The 19,369-nt window shown below is 45.9% G+C and overlaps 1 protein-coding gene across 2 annotated transcripts in view; it reads right to left on the minus strand.

Annotated features, from left to right (window-relative positions):
- The window catches only part of LOC140427083 (teneurin-2-like), a 3,867,843-nt gene that overhangs the window by 3,211,328 nt on the left and 637,146 nt on the right, over positions 1–19,369 (minus strand). For both annotated transcript variants that reach the window (XM_072512582.1, XM_072512581.1), the window contains one exon: positions 1,000–1,084. The gene's annotated coding sequence lies outside the window, so the exon portion shown is untranslated. The remainder of the gene's footprint in view (positions 1–999; positions 1,085–19,369) is intronic.

Raw genomic sequence — 19,369 nt, forward strand, 5'->3', positions numbered from 1 at the left:
GGGCAGCGCGGCGGGAGAGGTACGATTGTACGTTACGGGATGCGACCGTCATGGAGAGAGCCAAGGTTTTCGTCTCCGCCAGTTCGAGTGTGGCCCCTTCCAGCAATCGTTCTCGGATGCGGTTCGACGCAATTCCCGTCACGAAGGCATCGCGCATGAGGAGATTCGAGTTTTCGGCGGCCGTGACGGCCTGACAGTCACAGACCCGGACGAGTAGGATTAGGGCCCGCCAGAAGTCTTTGATGGACTCACCAGGTAGTTGCGAGTGGGTGGCAAGTACATGCCTGGCGAAGAGCGTGTTCGTCTTCTGCGCGTAGTGTTCTTTGAGGAGTGCCATTGCTTTTGTGTAATTTGTGGCGTCTTGGATCAACGGGAACACGCTGGAGCTCAGTCTGGAGTACAGGACGTTTATCTTCTGAGCCTCCGTTGGCGCGGGGTCCGCCGCGTTGATGTAAGCCTCGAAACATGCTAGCCAGTGAGCAAAGTCTTTCCTGGCGTCGGGCGAGTGCGGATCCAGCTGCAGGTGATCGGGCTTAATTCGGATATCCATTCTGTGGAAAATCTGACTGTAATAAATTGATGCACGATCAATTGCACAAAGACTAAAGTTGGGTACAACTGTGGCTTTATTACAGTCAGATGTGGCCTCCTGCTGCAGCTGGCGAAATGGCAGGGCACTAGAGGTCATACATATTTATACAGTTCTCTGTGGGCGGAGCCAGCCGGCAGGAGCTACCGGCGAACCTGTAGTGCAGGTCCTACCTTACATCTCCTAATACAGTGGTTCACCACAACGAGCGAGCCCCATATCAGATTAATGCTTAGGCTGCAGATTGAAATTCAACCCCAATGGGAATATGAACATCTTGAAGCAAGGTAATCATCGCAGTTGTTACATCTTCTCAGTTGTTACATAATTTGACAAGCTTTCTGCATAGACAGCTGTCACCTCTTTCAAATACTTCCAAAGTTATACCAAAGCTACAGTCTAGCACTCACCTATAATTGTCCACTGTAGATTTGCTCAAGGGAGAATAACACTCCCAATTTACTGATGGGAGGCCTCCAGACAATTCGAGCGTGCCTGTAAAAGAAAGGACTTCATTACACACAGAACAAAGTGAAGCAGACTGTTAACGAGCTAAAAGTCCACACCAGGGCTGCTGTTTTTACACCGCTCGTCAATGACAGTGAGGAGGATATTTTTATTATTTGTTCAAGGTATCTGAGTTTCGCTGGAAAGACCCATCCCTAATTTCCCTTGAGAAGGTGAAGGTGAGTCACCTTGTTGAACTGCTGCAGTCATGTGGTGTAGATACACCCACAGTGCTGTTAAGAAGGGGATTCCAGGATTTTGACCCAGCGGAAGTGAAACCAACGATGTAGCTCCAAGCTAGGATGGTGCGTGGCTTGGAGGGGAACTTGCAGGTGGTTTGGAAGGTGCTATGGAAAGAGCCTTGGTGAGTCGTTGCAATGTAACTTGTGTTAATGTTGCAAATGCTGTGACAATTGCGTGCATGCTCTGGTTGTGATTAACAGCGGCTGATAGTAATTGGGATAGTAAAGGTCAAGGCACATATATAAGTTTCTGCATGTGTGGTGGAGAAACTATTTTGGAAAGAGGAAAAACATATGTTGTTTTGGCTCTGTGATTAATACTATGGTGAAAACAAACTGACTCCCTTTACCTCAGCAGGTCTGACAGCATCAGTGAAGAGAAAAGGGAGCTAACGTTTCCCTTTCTCCTGAATGATGTTGAGCTTCTTGAGTATTATTGGCACTGTATTCATCCAGGCAAGTGGAGAGTATTCCATCATACTCCTGACATGCGCCTTGCCTCTTCTTAAGGCAGGCTTTGGGGAGTCAGGAGGTGAGTTATGAGCCATAGGATTCCTAGCTTCTGATCTGCTCTTGAAGCCACAGTATTTATACGGCTGGTTCAGTTGAGTTTCTGGTCAGTGGTAACCCCCAGGATGTTGATGTTGGGGATTTGGTGATGGTAATGCCATTGGAGGGGAGATGGTTAGATTTGTCCTTGTTGGAGATGGCCATTGTGTGGCACTGATTGAAAAATAGTGGATAATCCTTTGCAATGTTATTTACACTTTACTGTGAATCAATCACAATCAATCAAAGGTAATACACATTGAGAACGGGAGATACAAACCCACAGAGATTTACAACAGAGGGTGAGACAATACAGACTACTGGAATAGAAATTTCACCTGCAAGCAATGTGCTTCCCAATATCTAAATATTAGACCATGAGCCTGATCGGTGCAAACATCATGGTCACCACCAAATTGAGCCTTGGCGATTTTAGGAGTTTTACAAGGTATTTCATATCAGTGTTGACCCAATTTAGAAATGGGGAAATAAAGAGGGTCCTCTGCATGTCCCAAAAAGCAATTGCAAAATTTGAGAAACACGGCTGGATCAGGCACTGTGCAAACTCCAGCTAGCTTTATTCAGTTCCACTGTGGCCTTATCAGAGGTTTTCAAAGCGTCTGATCCAAACCTTTCAACGTCTCTTCCCTGAAGGGCAGCACGGTAGCATGGTGGATAGCACAATTGCTTCACAGCTCCAGGGTCCCAGGTTCGATTCCGGCTTGGGTCACTGTCTGTGCGGAGTCTGCACATCCTCCCCGTGTGTGCGTGGGTTTCCTCCGGGTGCTCCGGTTTCCTCCCACAGTCCAAAGATGCGCAGGTTAGGTGGATTGGCCATGATAAATTGCCCTTAGTGTCCAAAATTGCCCTTAGTGTTGGGTGGAGTTATTGGGTTATGGGGATAGAATGGAGGTGTGGGCTTGGCTAGGGTGCTCTTTCCAAGAGCCGGTGCAGACTCGATGGGCCGAATGGCCTCCTTCTGCATTGTAAATTCTATGAATAAATGTCCCCATTCTGTGGTGTTCTTTTTCTTCCAAACTGTATCACAACAACTTACATTTATATAGCATCTTTAACATAATGAAATGTCTTAAGTTGCTTTACAGGAACATTATAAATGTATGACACCAAGCCACATAAGGAGATATTAGGTCAGATGACCAAAAATGTGGTCAGAGAAGTCATTTTTAAGAAGTCCCTTCAAGGAGGATAGCGAGAGAGGCAAAGAGGTGAGGGGTATTACAGAGTTTAGGGCTGACGTGACTAAAGGCATAGCCACATATATTGGAGCAATTATGATTGGAATAAACAGAAGGTCAGAACATAGGAACGTAAGACTTAGGAGCAGAAGTAGGCATTTCAGCCCCTCGAGCCTGCTCCGCCATTCAATCAGATCGCGGCTGATCTCTTCCTGGCCTCAATTCCACCTCCCCACCTGTTGCCCATATCCCATTAGCCCATTTTTTAAAATCAGAAATATATCTATCTCCTTCTTGAAACCATTTAGTGACTCAGATTCCACCGCACTATGAGCGAGTTCCACAAATTCACCACCCTCTGTGGGAAGTAGTTCTTCCTCATCTCAGTTCTAAATCTAGCGCCTCTCAACCTATATCTGTGACCTTGATTGCCCCACAAGGGGGAATATTTGGTCTACGTTTATTTTATCAATCCCTTTTACTATTTTATACACCTCGATCAGATCCTCTTTCATCCTTCTAAACTCCAGATCAAACTGTTTAATCGCTCCTCATACGTTAATCCTATCATCCCCCGAATCAATCTGGTGAACTCCTCGGAACTGCCTTCAATGACCCCACATGCTTCCTCAAATAAGGAGAGCAAAACCGGACACAATACTCCAAATGTGGTCTCACCAACACCCTATACAATTGCAACAACACTTCTTTACTTTTAGACCCCAGTCCTGTTGCAATAAATGCCAACATTCCATTTGCCTTTTTAATGACATGTTGTACCTGCATATTGACTTTCTGCAATTCATGAACAACGATACCCAGATCCCTCTGCCCAGATGCATATTGAATCTGTTTTCCATTTAGATGGTGATTTTCCTTTCCATTTTTTCAGCCAAAATGGATGATCTCACACTTATTCGTTGGGACATTGGAACCGGTTCTCGGGGCGGTGGGACCATTACAAATCAGATGGTCTACACCTGGGCTGGACTGGAACCAATGTCCTAGGGCGTGCTTTTGCTAACACTGTTGGGGAGGTTTTAAACTAATGTGGCAGGAGGATGGGAACCAGATTAGGAAGTTAGAGGACAGTAAAGAGGCAGCAACTAAAGCCAGTAAGGTACTAGATAATAAACTCAATGTGACTAAGGGGAAGAGTAGACAGGGAAGAGATGATGAACGCAAAGGGACAGGTGGTCTGAGGTGCATTTGTTTCAATGCGAGAAGTGTAGCAGGTAAGGAAGATGAACTTAGGGCTTGGATTAGTACCTGTGAATATGATGTTATTGGTATTACTGAGACTTGGTGGAGGGAAGGGCAAGACTGGCAACTAAATATCCCAGGGTATAGATGCTTCAGGAGGGATAGAGAGGGAGGTAAAAGGGGTGGAGGAGTTGGATTACTGGTCAGAGAAGATATCACAGCTGTGATTAAGGAGGGCACGATGGAGGATTCGAGCACTGAGGCAATATGGGTAGAGCTAAGAAATAGGAAGGGTGCAGTAACATTGTTTGGACTTTACTACAGGCCTCCCAAAAGCGAGCGTGAAGTAGAGGTACAAATATGTAGACAGATTATAGAAAAATGAAGGAGCAATAGGGTGGTCGTGATGGGAGATTTTAAGTTCCCCAACATTGAATGGGACTCATGTAGTGTTGGAGGCGTAGCTGGAGCAGAATTTGTAAGGAGCATCCAGGAGATTTTTTCGAGCAGTATGTAAATAGTCCAACTCGGGAAGGGGCCATACTGGACCTGGTATTGGGAAATGATCTCGGCCAGGTAGTTAAAGTTTCAGTCGGTGATTACTTTGCGAATAGCGATCACAATTCCGTAAGTTTTAGAATACTCATGGACAAAGACGAGAGTGGTCCTAAAGGAAGAGTGCTAAATTGGGGAAAGACCAAGTATAACAAAATTCAGCAGGAGCTAGGGAATGTGGATTGGGAGCAGCTGTTTATGGGTAAATCCACATTTGAAATGTGGGAGTCTTTTCAGGAAAGGTTGATTAGAGTGCAGGACAGACATGTCCCTGTGAAAATGAGGGACAGAAATGGCAAGATTAGGGAACCATGGATGACGGGTGGAATTGTGAGACTAGCTAAGATGAAAAAGGAAGCATACATAAGATCTAGGCGACTTAAAACTGATGAAGCTTTGGAGGAATATCGGGAAAGTAGGACAAATCTCAAACGCGCAATAAAGAGGGCTAAAAGGGGTCATGAAATATCTTTGGCTAACAGGGTTAAGGAAAATCCCAAAGCCTTTTATTCATATATAAGGAGCAAGAGGGTAACTAGAGAAAGGATTGGCCCACTCAAAGAAATATGAGGGAATTTATGCGTGGAGTCAGAGGAAATGGGTGAGATTTTTAATGAGTACTTTGCATCGGTATTCACCAAGGAGAGGGACATGACGGATGTTAAGGCTAGGGATGGATGTTTAAATACTCTAGGTCAAGTTGGCATAAGGAAGGGGGAAGTTTTGGGTATTCTAAAAGGCATTAAGGTGGACAAGTCCCCAGGTCCGGATGGGATCTATCCCAGGTTACTGAGGGAAACGAGGGACGAAATAGCTGGGGCCTTAACATCCACAAATTTTGCTATGCTACACTCTGTCCCTACTTGTGGATCATTTACATAAAATGTAAATAGTTGAGGTCTGAGGACTGACCCCTGCGGCCCCATGCTAGTTACAGTTCACCAGCCAGAGAAGGACCCATTTATCCCGACCCTCTGCTTTCTGTGAGTCAGCCAATCCTCAATCCAATCTAGTACTCTGCCCCCAATCCCCTGCGATCTCACCTTCTGAATTAATCTTTTACGTGGCACCTTATCAGACACCTTCTTTAAGTCTAGATATACCACATCCACAGAATTAGAGAAGTGGTAGTGAGTTGTGGGTTTGGAGAAGATTAGGGAGAGGAAAGACCATGAAAGATTCAAAAGCAACCATGAGGATTTTAAAATAAAGGCGCTGCTTGACTGGGAGCAAATGCAGGTCAGCAAGCACAAGAGTAATAGGGGAAGGGGAATTTCTGCGAGTTAAGAGTTGGGCACAGCGTTTTGGATGACTTTAAGTTGATGGGGGGTAGATCAGCAAGGAATGCATTGGAATAATCAAGTGTACAGGTAACAAAGGTATGGATGCGGATCAACTCACACTTATGCATGTTAAGTTGCATCTTCCATCTGACTGCCAATTCCACCATCTCTTGCTGAAGTTCATTCTCCACATTGCCTGTCTGCCTAACATTCTTCAATTACTTAACCTCATTAACGAAGCAAAAAGGGGAAGGCACTTCAGAGGAACATTGTCAAAAGTAATTTACAATCGTCTATGCATGTGCTGCTAGAATATTTAAAGTCTCACCACACTAGACACACCGCAAAACTCGCCCAGTATATTGTTTGATGGAAGGAAAATGTAGGAGGGCACCTGATCTTAAAATGATGAACGAAATGGAAAGCAAGCATATGGACAAGTCACTTCAGTTGACCCATCATCTCAGAACTACATCAAAACAAATTTGGCAACCTTCAGTGAGTCCATGCTTGAGATAAGTGTTTTCCCTCCAGCTAAATATGCACAGAATCGGCCTGCCTAAAAAACATTTAATATTTGACCATTGGACATAACACTCATTAACAGCACTTTTTGGTTATGGTGTGATTTTCATGCAATGATTAATGATTTCCATTATGATGCCAGGTCTTTTGCTAAAGTGCTAATTTCTATTTTTCAGTTAAATTATGTTTTAGAAGTCTTGCACTTCAGAATTATTACAATGCTAAAAGGTACTGCTGAAATGAAAATACATATTACAGCAAATTTTAATATTTATTTCAGCATTAGTCCACCGGCTCAATAAAACAAAAGGAAAAAACCTTCTTGGCAGTCTAGGGATTAATTAAAGATTGAGTGGTGATTTCGGATCAAGATTGAACTTTACATTACCGCAGAGGTTGGTGTTTAAGAGGAACTTTCCAAAGGCTTGAAAAACCCCTCCCCCCAAAAAAGGAGTTAACTTATAGGTTGAATGAAAAAGCGTACCATCAGCATGGGTGTGGGTGGTCAACATTTTGAATATATTTATTAGGTTTTTTAAATTGTTTTTTTACAAATAACACAAGCACATTTTCAATGCAAAATTGATGCGATATTTTTTAAAAAATCATTCCCGGGATGTGGCCGTCGCTGGAATCCTTGAGGTGTAGGAACACCCATTGTGCTATTAGGGAGGGAGTTTCAGGATGATGCCAGAGCGACAGTGAAGGAGCAATGATATATTTCCAAGTCAGGGTGCTGAATGACTTGGAGGGGAATCACGAGGCGGTGGGGTTCCCAGGTATCTGCTGCTGTTGCTGTTCTACATGGTAGTGGTCATGGGCTTGGACGGCATAGGATAATTATTGCAAATATAAGAAAAAGAAAATGTTCTCAGTAATACAAATAAAACAAAGAAAGAGCAAATAACTCAAACTCTATCCTTAACAGCTGACGGTGTCTAGATCTTTGAAAAAGGAGATAAACGGTTGCCACCTCAGATGGAATCTCTCAACAGAACCCTTGATGATAATTTTAGTTTTCTACAAAAGTAAAAGGGACATTAAGTCCCCCAATCAGCCAGAGACATTAGGCGGAACAGGAGACTATCTACTGAGCAGTATCCGCCTCCAGGCTATCAAGGAGGCAAAGGCGATAATGTCTGCCTCGATCCCAGAGTGAATTGCCGGAGAGTTCGAAACCCTAGATATGGCCACCAGAGGGCACGGCTGTGAATATAATAGTGTTGAAAAAGGAAGCCCAGAAGCTGGCCAGTCTGGGGCAGGACAGAAACATATGTGTGTGATCTGCGGAGGCAAGCAAACAGCAGGCGCTTCTGTTCTCAACAGTCGGGACAAATCCGCTTATCCTTGCCTTGGTCAAGTATGTCTCATGGGCAGCATAGTGGCGCAGTGGTTAGTACTGCTGCCTCATGGCGCCGAGGACCTGGGTTCGCTCCCGGTCCTGGGTAATTGTCCGTGTGGAGGTTGCACATTCTCTTCGTGTCTGTGGGGTCTCACCACCACAACCCAAAGATGTGCAGGGTAGGTGGATTGGCCACGCTAACATTGCCCCTTAATTGGAAAAATAAAATAAAAAGTTTCTTATGTAGCACTTTGAGCTGAACTAAGCTCAACCTGGAACATGAGGACGTGGAGTTGACCCTGTTTAGGCCCGCTCTCCAAACCTTGCTTGTGAGTGTAGGGCTCAGTTCAACCTCCCATTTCACCCTCACCCCATTCAATGGGGAGGGATTGGATCGGATGAGAGAATGTGACCATATAGGTCTGAGATAGAGATAGACACCACTGCCTGGCTGATTTGAGAAAAGAATCCCCTCCAGTAAGCTGCAAGGTGGAGCCAGAGGAAAGGAAGGGAAAGTGTGAAAGTTCTCTGCTAATTGTCTTAAGCTGGCAAACCTTCCCTCTATGAACAGATTGCCAAAGTGCTCGAGTCCCTTCAATTTCCACAAGTTCAAGGTTGATTCCAGCCCTGAATTTTAGAAAAGTTGGTTGTTATGGAAAGGGACCAGTGAGGTCAAGAACAGGAATTTAAAATGTTGTCGGGACGGTCTCGGAACTGTCTCCAGATTCTAAGAGAAGAGACCACCACTGGGTTTGGGGAAAATTTAGCGGGAGCAAAGGGCTATGGTGCAGTAACTATGGCGAGGAGAGTGGATGTAGTCCAAGAGCGAGTCTTCATTTGGCCCCAGATTGAATCGGGATCGCTGATCCACAGTAAGATGTTTTGGATATTGGTAGTCCAGTAATAAAACAATAAGTTTGGGAGGGCCAAGCCCCTGTCTGTATTTCCCTCTGGAGTAGAACGCTGGGGATTCGGTGATTCTTGCCCGCCCAGGTAAAGGCAGACATCAATGTATTAACCTCGATAAAAATAGATTTGGGCAGGAAAATGGAGACGCATTGAAAGAAAAAGAAAAATCTAGGGAGTATGTTAATTTTTATTGTTTGAATCCGGGCAACCAAAGATAAAGGAAGGTTGTTCCACCTCTGTAGATTCATTCTAATATTGTTGGTCAGGCTGGAATAATTCAATTTGTGGAATGAGGCCCAATTGTGAGCCACCCTGATCTCCCAAATAACGAAAACCTGTACTGGAGAGGAGAAAGGCTAAAGTGCCTAAATGGGCTCGTCTCCCAGGGGGGTTGACGGAAAACATTTACTCTTACCGAGATTTCATTTACAACCAGAGAAGGAGCCGTAAGTATGAAGTGCCTTCATTATGTCACTGATGGAGGGAACTGGGTCTGTCATATATAAAAGTAAGTCATCTGCATAAAGAGACACACGATGTTCCACCCCTTCCTGATTAATACCCCTTCATTGATTCGAAGCTCTCAAGGCTATAGAGAGACACTCTATTGCCAGAAAGTGGAGAGAGTAAGTCGCCCTGCATAGTGCCCCTGTTCAAGGGGAAATAGTCTGAGTATAAGGTATTCACGTGGAGACTGGCAGGCGGGGCATTGTACAGCAAACGATCCATGAGACAAATATTTAGCCAAATACAAAGCTTCCAAGAATTTAAAACAAATAGTCCCATTCTATCCTGTCAAATGCTTTCTCTGCGTTTAGCGATACTATTATCTCTGGCAGGATGCCAGGAGAGGGAGAAAGTATGAGGTTCAAAATGCGACTTATAATCGTGATAATTGACAGCCCTTTACAAAACCTGTTTGATCCTCCAGCCTAATTCAGACCATTGCATTTTTAAATCTCGTTGGAGCGTAATGGGGAGTCCAACTCTCAACTCTGGACTGTTTCGACAGATGGGATGGGCAGGCTTTCCAGAAATTGAACCATGATCGACTTGTCTGTGGGAGGCTCAGGTCACAGTAGTGGAATGTAAAAGCCGCATTGACCTGGAGAGGAGCGGAAATGAGGCTGCAACGGATTAAGTATCTGGGGGATCTCATGGGAGGCCAGTGGGGTTTAGGTTGGTGTGCTAAAAGATGGCCAGCCTTCTCCCCATATTAGTAGAAAGTATTCCTGGAGGGCTGTAGCAGACGTACGATCTTATTCATGATCAGTAGCTCAAACTGGGTCTGCAACATTTGTCTGCTTGTATATAATGCTGGTGTGGGATCGGGTGAGTACTGGTGATTTACCTCTAAAATGGAATCCATCAGCTTCTGTTGTTCTAATTTCTTCATCTTTAGCACATGTGCACTATGAGAAATAATTTTACCCCGAACGACGGCCTTAAAAGCCTCCCACAGTGAGATGGAGTCAGACCTATTTAATTTAATGTAGTCACCAATAGAGATGGACAGGTGCTTGGAAATTTTTTTTTTACCAGCCAGCAAAGTAGCATCCAACCTCCAGGGTGGACGTTGGGTTGGGCCGGACTCCAGCAACAGATCAACAAAGTGTGGGGCATGGTCAGAGATTACAATTGCTCAGTACTAAGTTGCCACCACCAATGGGAGTACAACCCTACCTAGAATGAAAATATTAATGCAAGAGTATACATGGTGAACATGAGAGAAAAAAGAGCCCCTGTCATTCAGATGCAAAAAATGCATCCCCTACCCTTCCCCTCTGAGCCATGAGGAAGACAATGCCCTGATCACCCCCATTGGACAAAAGATTTGGATTCTGATCAATCCAATTGTGGGTCCAAAACACAGTTCAAGTCCTCCTAAAATTAGATGGTGTATATCGAGGTTGGGAGGGAAGTTTACGAAGAGTTGATGAAATTTGCATCATCCCAATTAGGGCATAGATGTTGACCAGACCTACCGGGATGTTCAATAGGGAGCCGCATACGATTATATATCGACAGTCTGGGTCAATCACAAGAGGAGAATTGGACTTTTTTGTTGAGTAGAACACCCCCCCAACCCAAACATGCCATCGCAGTCAAGCATAACCACACACAAAAATGGAACGGTGGCAAACAAAAACGTAACTTAAAACCTACAAATAGCAGAACACAATTGAACACAAACCCTAAGCTCATTTTAAAAACTATTATAACTTGCAGAAGACCCTTTAATATCACTCCCTTTAACTAACAAGCCTTGTTAGCAGGGAGACTCCCAACCGGGGAGTAAAAATGTATTTAACTGAGAGCGCCACGAGGGTGACTGAAAGTCGTGACAAATAGCAATGATGAAAAGAAAGAAAATAAGTTATTATACGGAGTGAACAGGAGAAATCCCTCATATACAACTAAGGTAATCAAGAATAGACCCAAACAATAGACATGAAAAGTGCCCATACAACGAGCAAGAGATCAGATTAAACGGAACACAAATTGTGCTTCTGGACAAAGGAGTCTTCAAATTCCGGCGAGTAGAAAATATAGTCCTTTCCATGGAATGCTACATGTAGGCGGGCTGGATACATCATCCCAAAGTTGACTGCATTCTTATACTGGGAAGGTTTCACTTTGTTAAAGGTGGTCATTTTCGTGGCTTTGTCTGCACTCATGTCCTGGTATAATCTGATGGAGTGGTCTTCCCAAGTAAAATCCTGGTGCTCGTTTGCCCATCAAAGCACCAAATCCTTCTCCTTAAAGTTGGTCAGACAATGCACCCTCCATGTCTTTGATTGTGGCTCACTCTGTTTCGACAGTCTGGCTGGTGTCATGCGAGAGTGCCTTTAAGAACTGGATGTTTAAGCAATGTACATTTAAGAAAACAGTGATGTCATAGAGTGGGTGGAGCTCAGCTCAGTTCAGCCATTTTGCAGTTTGGTTTTGCAATTTAAAAAAGTGCCTGACTGGTTTTGTTGAGAGCAGTTTAAAAGTACCTGGCTGGTTTTGCTGAGAGCAGTTTAAAAGTGCCTGGCTGTTTTGCTGTGTGCAGTTTAAAAGTAGAAAGCCAGTTTGAGACAACAGCTTGAGAAGTTCTGGTTTGCTGTGAGTGCTTGAAGGGAGAAAGCCAGGTTTGAGAAAGCAGCTTGGGGTGTGTCTGTGTGTTTCCAGAGAGCTGCAGGAAGAAAGCAAGGTGCTGGAGCTGAAGTCACCCAAGCTAATATGTCTCTGCCATTCTACAGAAAATATATATATCCTTTAACCTGATGTGATACTGTTTAAAGGTGTTAAGTCTCTTGGAAGCTTGAAGGAACAGTTTAAGGTGTTATTTACTGTTGCAATATTTTCTGAGTTATCTTTGAAGAAAGGGGTGTTCAGAGATCCAATGTTTATTTAAGATTTTAAGTTGAGTTCATGGAATAAACAGTGTTTTGTGTTTAAAAACCCATGTGTCCATAATTGTAATCCCACATCGACGGAAAAAGCCGTGTGCTAGGAAAAGCAACAAATCCATTAAAGGGAGAGGTTGGTTGAACTCCATAATACATTTTGGGGTTCTGAAAACGCCTCGCCCATAACACTGGTGATCTCGAGAACTGAACGAATAGGGGTAAAGGCCTCCTCGATTGATCTTTTACGATCAGAAGTCAAACATTGTTTCTATTTTTTGAGTTCAAACGCCATAAACGTTGCTGAGTGCTTCAGCCGTTAGTGGAGTGGCTGGAGAAGAAGTTGCCGTTGGAGGTTTCAGAATCTACCGTCAAATTCCAGGCTGATTCTTTTCCGGCTTTGCCTGTCCTGGGCATCGCAGAAATACAGTTAATTTCAGGGTTTCTTTGGTAAGTTAAAGACACGTGAACAGGGTAGAAAGGTCATGTTTCTAGCGGGAGTCACCTCGTGCACGTCTTCCCCTCACATCACGGCACTGGAAGTCGGACATTTTGAAATGACATCAGTATCCGATGTAGAGTGGGTCCATCTTAGATTCGAGCACAGCAGCCCACATCTCCTAGTTGATCCCTTCCACCCAGTTATAAAGACACTAGCAAGTGAAACATGCATTTGTGGGGTAAAATTGAGGAAGACTATTGATTCAAGCACAGCATGTCCTGGGCGAAACGGGGTGGGGACGACGACTTATGCACTGAGCATATGCAAAAACATGGGGCCGGATTCTCCGCTGTCGGGATTCTCCGTTATGCCGGCAGCGTACCCACACCCGGGGATTTCCCGACGCGTGGGGCTGCCCACAATGGGAAATCCCATTGGCCGGCTGGCGAGATGGAGAGTCCCGCAGGCGGCGGTGGCATGCCGCACCAGAAAATGGCCATGGGGGGACGGAAAATCCCACCCATGGTCATAGTGGCTGGAAAAATGGGGTGATTCTACATGCCAGGTTGACTTATACACAGCAATTTATTTATAGTAGTAAGTATCGTGAGGATCTCTGCTCTTCACAACAACAGGTGATTGTTCAAGTCAACTGGATTGTAATATAAAATTGTTGTTCTGACCAATGTGTGCCATGTTTCATCGGAATAGAGCAGCTTGTCCCTCTGTGAACTTGCTGCAAATATGGAACCCAGTTTATTGTGGCAAGTGCATCTGGCTGCGACAGCTTCCAAAGTGGAAAGATGCAAACATTGAAACTGAACTTTTCTAGCACAGCAGGGGGCCATTTAGCCCATTCTGGTTATAAATGCCAAAAAAGAGCTATCTAGCCCAATCCCACTTTCCAGCTTTAAGTTTGTCGACCTCTTAGTTCCTGCACTTGAAGCCATATCCATGTTTTTTTAAAGACACTATGATGGGTTTCAGCTTCTACCACTTTCTGGCAGTGAGTTCCAAACACCCACCACCCTTCAGAGCTTTTCTCAACTCCTCCCTCATCCTTCTATTAATTAGGTCAAATATATATCCCTCAGGTTATTGGCCTGGCTGTTAATGGAAAAAGGTTCTTATCCACTTTATCTGGAGCCCTTCATAATTTTATGCAACTCAATAAATTTCCTCTCAGCCTCCATGGAAACATCCCCAGCTATTTAACCTTTCCTTGTAGCTGATATTCTACATTCCTGGCAAACTTTCTCATAATCCTTCTCTGTATCCTCTCTAGTACAATCTTTGCTGTAATTCCATGACCTGAAACGTACACAGTGCTCCAGCTGTGGCCCAACTGATCAGCGCCATGAAAACTTCCCTGCTCTTACATTTTATGACTTGACAAATAGAAGTATCCAGGGCGCGATTCTCAGAGCCCCGCGCTGGGCCGGAGAATCGCCGCAACCGTGCCACGCAGCCCCGACGCCGGCGCGCGATTCTCTTGAGGTGCGGAGAATCGGCGCCATTTGCGCTGGCGCGATTGGCCCGGCGCCGGTCGCGGGCCGCTGTACGAGGCCGGGCCGCCGATTCTCCGGCCCGGATGGGCCAAGGGGTGCGTGGAAAAAATAGAGTCCCGCCGGCGTCATCCACACCCAGACCCTGTCGGCAGGAACTCTGCGCAAAGGGTTGGAGGCGGCCTGTGGAGCGGGGGAGGGGGGCTCCGTCCCCGGGGGTGGCCTCCAATGGGGTCCGACCCGCGATCGGGGCCCACCGATCGGCGGGCCGGCCTCTCCCCCCACGGGCTCACTTTGTTGCGTGTCCAGCCCCAGAACGCCCGCGCCATGTTGCCTCAGGACCGGCGCATTCCGTAAAGCCACCGCGCATGCCCGGGTTGTTGCCGTCCCTAGTGCGCGCCAGGAAGTGAGGCTGGAGCGGCATGAACTGCTCCAGTGTCGTGCTGGCCCCCTGTGGGGCACAGAATCACTCGTGCCCGCGCCCATTTCACGCCGTCATGAAACGCGACGGCGTTCACGCCGGCGCGGACACTCTGTCCCACGATCGGAGAATCACGCCCCCTGTATACCTTCTGAACCACCTTATCTATCGGCACGTTACACTCAGGGTTTCTGGACTTGAACATCGAGCTCCCTTTGTACCACAACTCTTTTTTCATTATCCCACCACAGAGGCTGTGGGCAGAGTTTTCTGATATTTTTTCCAAAGTGTCGATCCTGGTGAGAAAACTACGGAGAATCCGGCCTCCAGGTAAACTCGCCAGACATTCAACTGCTTTAACAATCCCCCCTCGCACCCCCCGTCATGTGTTTCACCATAAGACAGCACGGTAGCATTGTGGATAGCAGAATTGCTTCACAGCTCCAGGGTCCCAGGTTCGATTCAGGCTTGGGTCACTGTCTGTGCGGAGTCTGCACATCCTCCCCGTGCGTGCGTGGGTTTCCTCCGGGTGCTCCGGTTTCCTCCCACAGTCCAAAGATGTGCAGGTTAGGTGGATTGGCCATGATAAATTGCCCTTAGTGTCCAAAATTGCCCTTAGTGTTGGGTGGGGTTACTGGGTTATGGGGATAGGGTGGAGGTGTTGACCTTGGGTAGGGTGCTCTTTCCAAGAGGCGGTGCAGACTCGACGGGCAGAATGGCCTCCTTCTGCACTGTTAATTCTATGAAAGACTATAAGATGTAGGAGCAGAAGGAGGCCATTCAGCCCATTGAGTCTGTTCCGCCATTCAATGAGATCATGACTGCTCTGATATAATCCTCAACTCAGCTTTCCCGCCTGACCCCCATATTAAAGATCTGTCTATCTCAGCCTGGAACATACTTAACCCAGTCTCTACAGCTCTCAGTGGTAAAGAATTCCACAGATTCACTATTCCCTGAGAGAAGAAATTCCTCCTCATCTCTGGCTTATATGGGGGACCCTTACTCTCTGCTGCTAGAGGCTCCCATTGGAGTGGTAGCGGAGGTAGTGGTATTGTCACTGGACTACCAATTCAGAGACCTTCAGCATTTTCTCTTTGGTCTCAGAAGTACCTCCCTGGTCTTGTATTCTAGCCCTCTCGACATGAATGCTAACATTGTATTTTCCTTCTTAACTGCCGACTGAACCTACACGTTAACCTTAAAAGAATCATGAACGAGGACTCCCAAGTCCCTTTGTGCTTCTGTTTTCCTAAGCATTTCCCCATTTAGAAAATAGTCTCTGCCTCCATTCCTCCTTCCAAAGTGCATAACCTCACACTTTACCACATTGTATTCCATCTGCCACTTCTTTGCCCACTCTCCTAGCCTGTCCAAGTCCTTCTGCAGCCCCCCCTGCTTCCTGAATACTATCTGTCTCTCTACAGATCTTTGTATCATCTGCAAACTTAGCAACAGTGCCTTCAGTTCCTTCTTCCAGATCATTAATGTATATTGTGAAAAGTTGTGGTCCCAGCACCGACCCCTGAGGCACACAACTAGTCACTAGCTGCCATCCTGAAAAAGACCCCCTTATCCCCACTCTCTGCCTTCTGCCAGTCAGCCAAACCTCTATCTTTGCCAGGACCTTACTGTTAACATCATGGGCTCTTAACCTATTTAACAGTCTCCTACGTTAGCAACTTGTCAAAGGCCTTCTGGAAATCTAAATAAATCACATCCACTGGTTCTCCTTTGTCCAACTTCCTTGTTACCTCCTCAACGAACTCTGACAGATTTGTCAAGACATGACCTCCCCTTGACGAAGCCGTGCTGACTCAGTCCTATTTTATCATGCACATCCTCATCATTTGCCTGCCCACCTATTTTTGTACTCCCGGAAACTTGGCAATAGTGCATTGATTTCCCTCGTCCAAGTCATTAATATATATTGTAAATTATTGTGGTCCCAATGTGGCTCCCTGAGGCAATCCACGAGTTATAGGTTGCCATCCTGAAAATGCCCCCCTTATCCCAACTCTGAGAAAAAGGAGATATAGGGAGGGGAGATAGGAACAGGAAGAATGGTTAGGAGAGGGTACAGGTTGCACATGTGCCTTAGGTTAGGTGGAGGGCAGGGGTATTGATTTCTCCAGTTCTTCGATCGGTGGGGTTGGGTGGCGGGGAGCAAAATCCTCAGCCCAGGAGTCAGAAACTGCAAGCCCCTCCCCCTGCAACAAGAGGTGTTGCCAATTGGGTGCCAGTCAGTGGCACACTCATGCATTGACATGCAATGCTGACTAAATTGACTGATCAAGGAAGGGTTAGGAAGCTGATTAGGCAAGTTTCTTCCCCTTATGGCAGGCAAGGCACATCTGATGCATGTGAAGGCTGCAAAATACAGTCAACTGCATCCTTAGACAGAACTCTCATTCCCCTAGGTCTCATGGGCTGCGGATAATTTGTCCCCGAGTTTGTTTCCTTTATCATATTGATTTGATTGGACCCTAAAATACCTCATGGGCTGTGGATTAAACGAGCCTTCCGACTTGAACAGCCAGCCACCAATACACAATCCCTGGCAGCCTGGTCTCCAGAACCAGTGGCTTTCAACTTCCAGACAACTCATTCTCTCAAGCTTCACAGTTCAGCCTGAGTATGGGGGTTCATTCTGACTGCACTTATCCTCCCCCGTTTGAAGGTCTCTAGCCAACATGAGGCTTGGAACCACTCCTTGTCAGGGTCCACCACTCTAATCGTGCAGCCTGACATCTCAAAGACCCCATTCGGAGACCCACAGTTTCCCCCTGTAGATTCAACTGTTCCCATCCACTTTCCAGCTGCCAATCTAAAAGGGCAATCCCTCAGCGATGATACCGTCAGAAATCAAGGAAGAAGGACATGGAAAGTGATGCCTGCAAACCAGCCACCAGATCCCTTTAAACAGAGAGGTTCACAGCCATGAAGTATCGCTCAGGCCTGCTGGCGACCCACGACCCCTCCGTGATACCGAGACTGAACCCCCCCCCCCCCCCCCCCCCCACAGCACCGCGTTGCACTTATCTGGGTCCCCCCACTCCTCTCCGATGTCCCCTCTGCAATTCGCACCCCAAAGGGTGATGACGACCTGAGCACTCACCTCAAGTACCCTCTCCAGACGTAAGGCCGCCAGGTTCCCGTTTTTATACAGCTGTTCTAAATCACACTGGTGCCTGAATATTCACTGTTGGGGGCTGGTGAAGTCGCTGATGATACGTTGGTATAATTAAATTAGGTTCCCCACCTTCTGTGGCAGGATTGCCATGGCTTATTTGGCGAGGGACCTGGTAAATCAGGAAACACGATCTCATGGCCGAGAATCACGTTTCCCAATTCTCACCTTATTTTCAGCCCTCATTGCCATTCTCACTGGCGGCTAACGCGGGCTGAAAATCGCCCGGTGTATATTGACTTCACTGTCATCACCATGTGCAACTACTTGCTGACATAACCTCAGTGTGTTGTAACATCATTCCAGGGATCGAGATGTTGACAGAACAGGACGTTTACTGGGCTCTGCAAACGATAATAGAAAAGGCTCTCTGGATGCTGAAAGTCCAGCAGATTTACCACCAGCTGCCTGAGAATCATGTACCAACAGCTGTCAGCGCAGAAACACAATGAAAACAGCCAATCGACAGGAAATTGCATGAGATAGTCTGTGACAAGAGTGACCTATCACCTCTGAGACCTGGCTTGAACTTCATGCCAGACTGATGGGATCAGACCATTTGCTCTCTGCCAACTGCATTGAGTTTGGGCAACTGGAGTCGAGCGCCTCGTTCAAAACTGTCTGTTATGCATTACTAATTGGCACTTAATTGCTACTCACAGACAGACAAAGCACAAGGCAGCCTGGTACGAGAAGTGAAAATGTCAACGATTGCTAGACAGAACCTTACTGAGGTCATGGGCAAGGTGCATTTAAGAGGCTGCAGTTTTATCTTCATACTAATATGAGAACCTGACAAAGAAACACTTGATAATGATATAATACAAAAAATGGGAATATCTTCCATTACTCAGCACCGACATCCTTCATTTCAATAATATCAAAAGTTCACTTGGAAAAAAAGCTGACTTCAAGAATAATAACCCCAATATCTATAACCGAGCACCTGCTCTCAGAAGTGGAATGCTTCATTATTGAAAAGTGTTTTAGAGAACATAAAAACATCCTGAAGGTACAAAGCTTGAATCTCACAATCAGATAAAAAATAAAATCAGACCATTCACTATCCACTTTTGGGAAGGAAATCTGCCATCTTTACCTGGTCTACATCTTATTCCAGATCTTTAAATATCCTAGTAATCCACTCAATTTGAGGGCAATTCGGGAAGGGCAATATATGCTGGCCCAGCCAGCGACGCCCACGTCCCCTGACGAATAAAGAAAAGCACAACATTCTTTACCATAAAAAAGAACGGGCAGATGAGCAACAAAAGCTTACCAACTAGATGAGTGGCCAAGCTTGATTATGATGATGAGGGAATGTCCACAGGGGAAAATATAAATTAGCCGATAGTTAAGGCTCTCCCTGTACTTATTCCGATGTAATTGCCTGGAATTTGCTGGTGCATAGCATTCCACAGAGTGTGGTGTTAGCTAGACATTTTCCTGCATCCTTCAGTTCGAAAATGTTTAATGGACTAATTCCCTGGAAGTGCAAGGCGATTAACTGTGGAGG

The sequence above is a fragment of the Scyliorhinus torazame genome, chromosome 7 (genome assembly GCF_047496885.1).
Source record: "Scyliorhinus torazame isolate Kashiwa2021f chromosome 7, sScyTor2.1, whole genome shotgun sequence".
Taxonomy (NCBI): domain Eukaryota; kingdom Metazoa; phylum Chordata; class Chondrichthyes; order Carcharhiniformes; family Scyliorhinidae; genus Scyliorhinus; species Scyliorhinus torazame.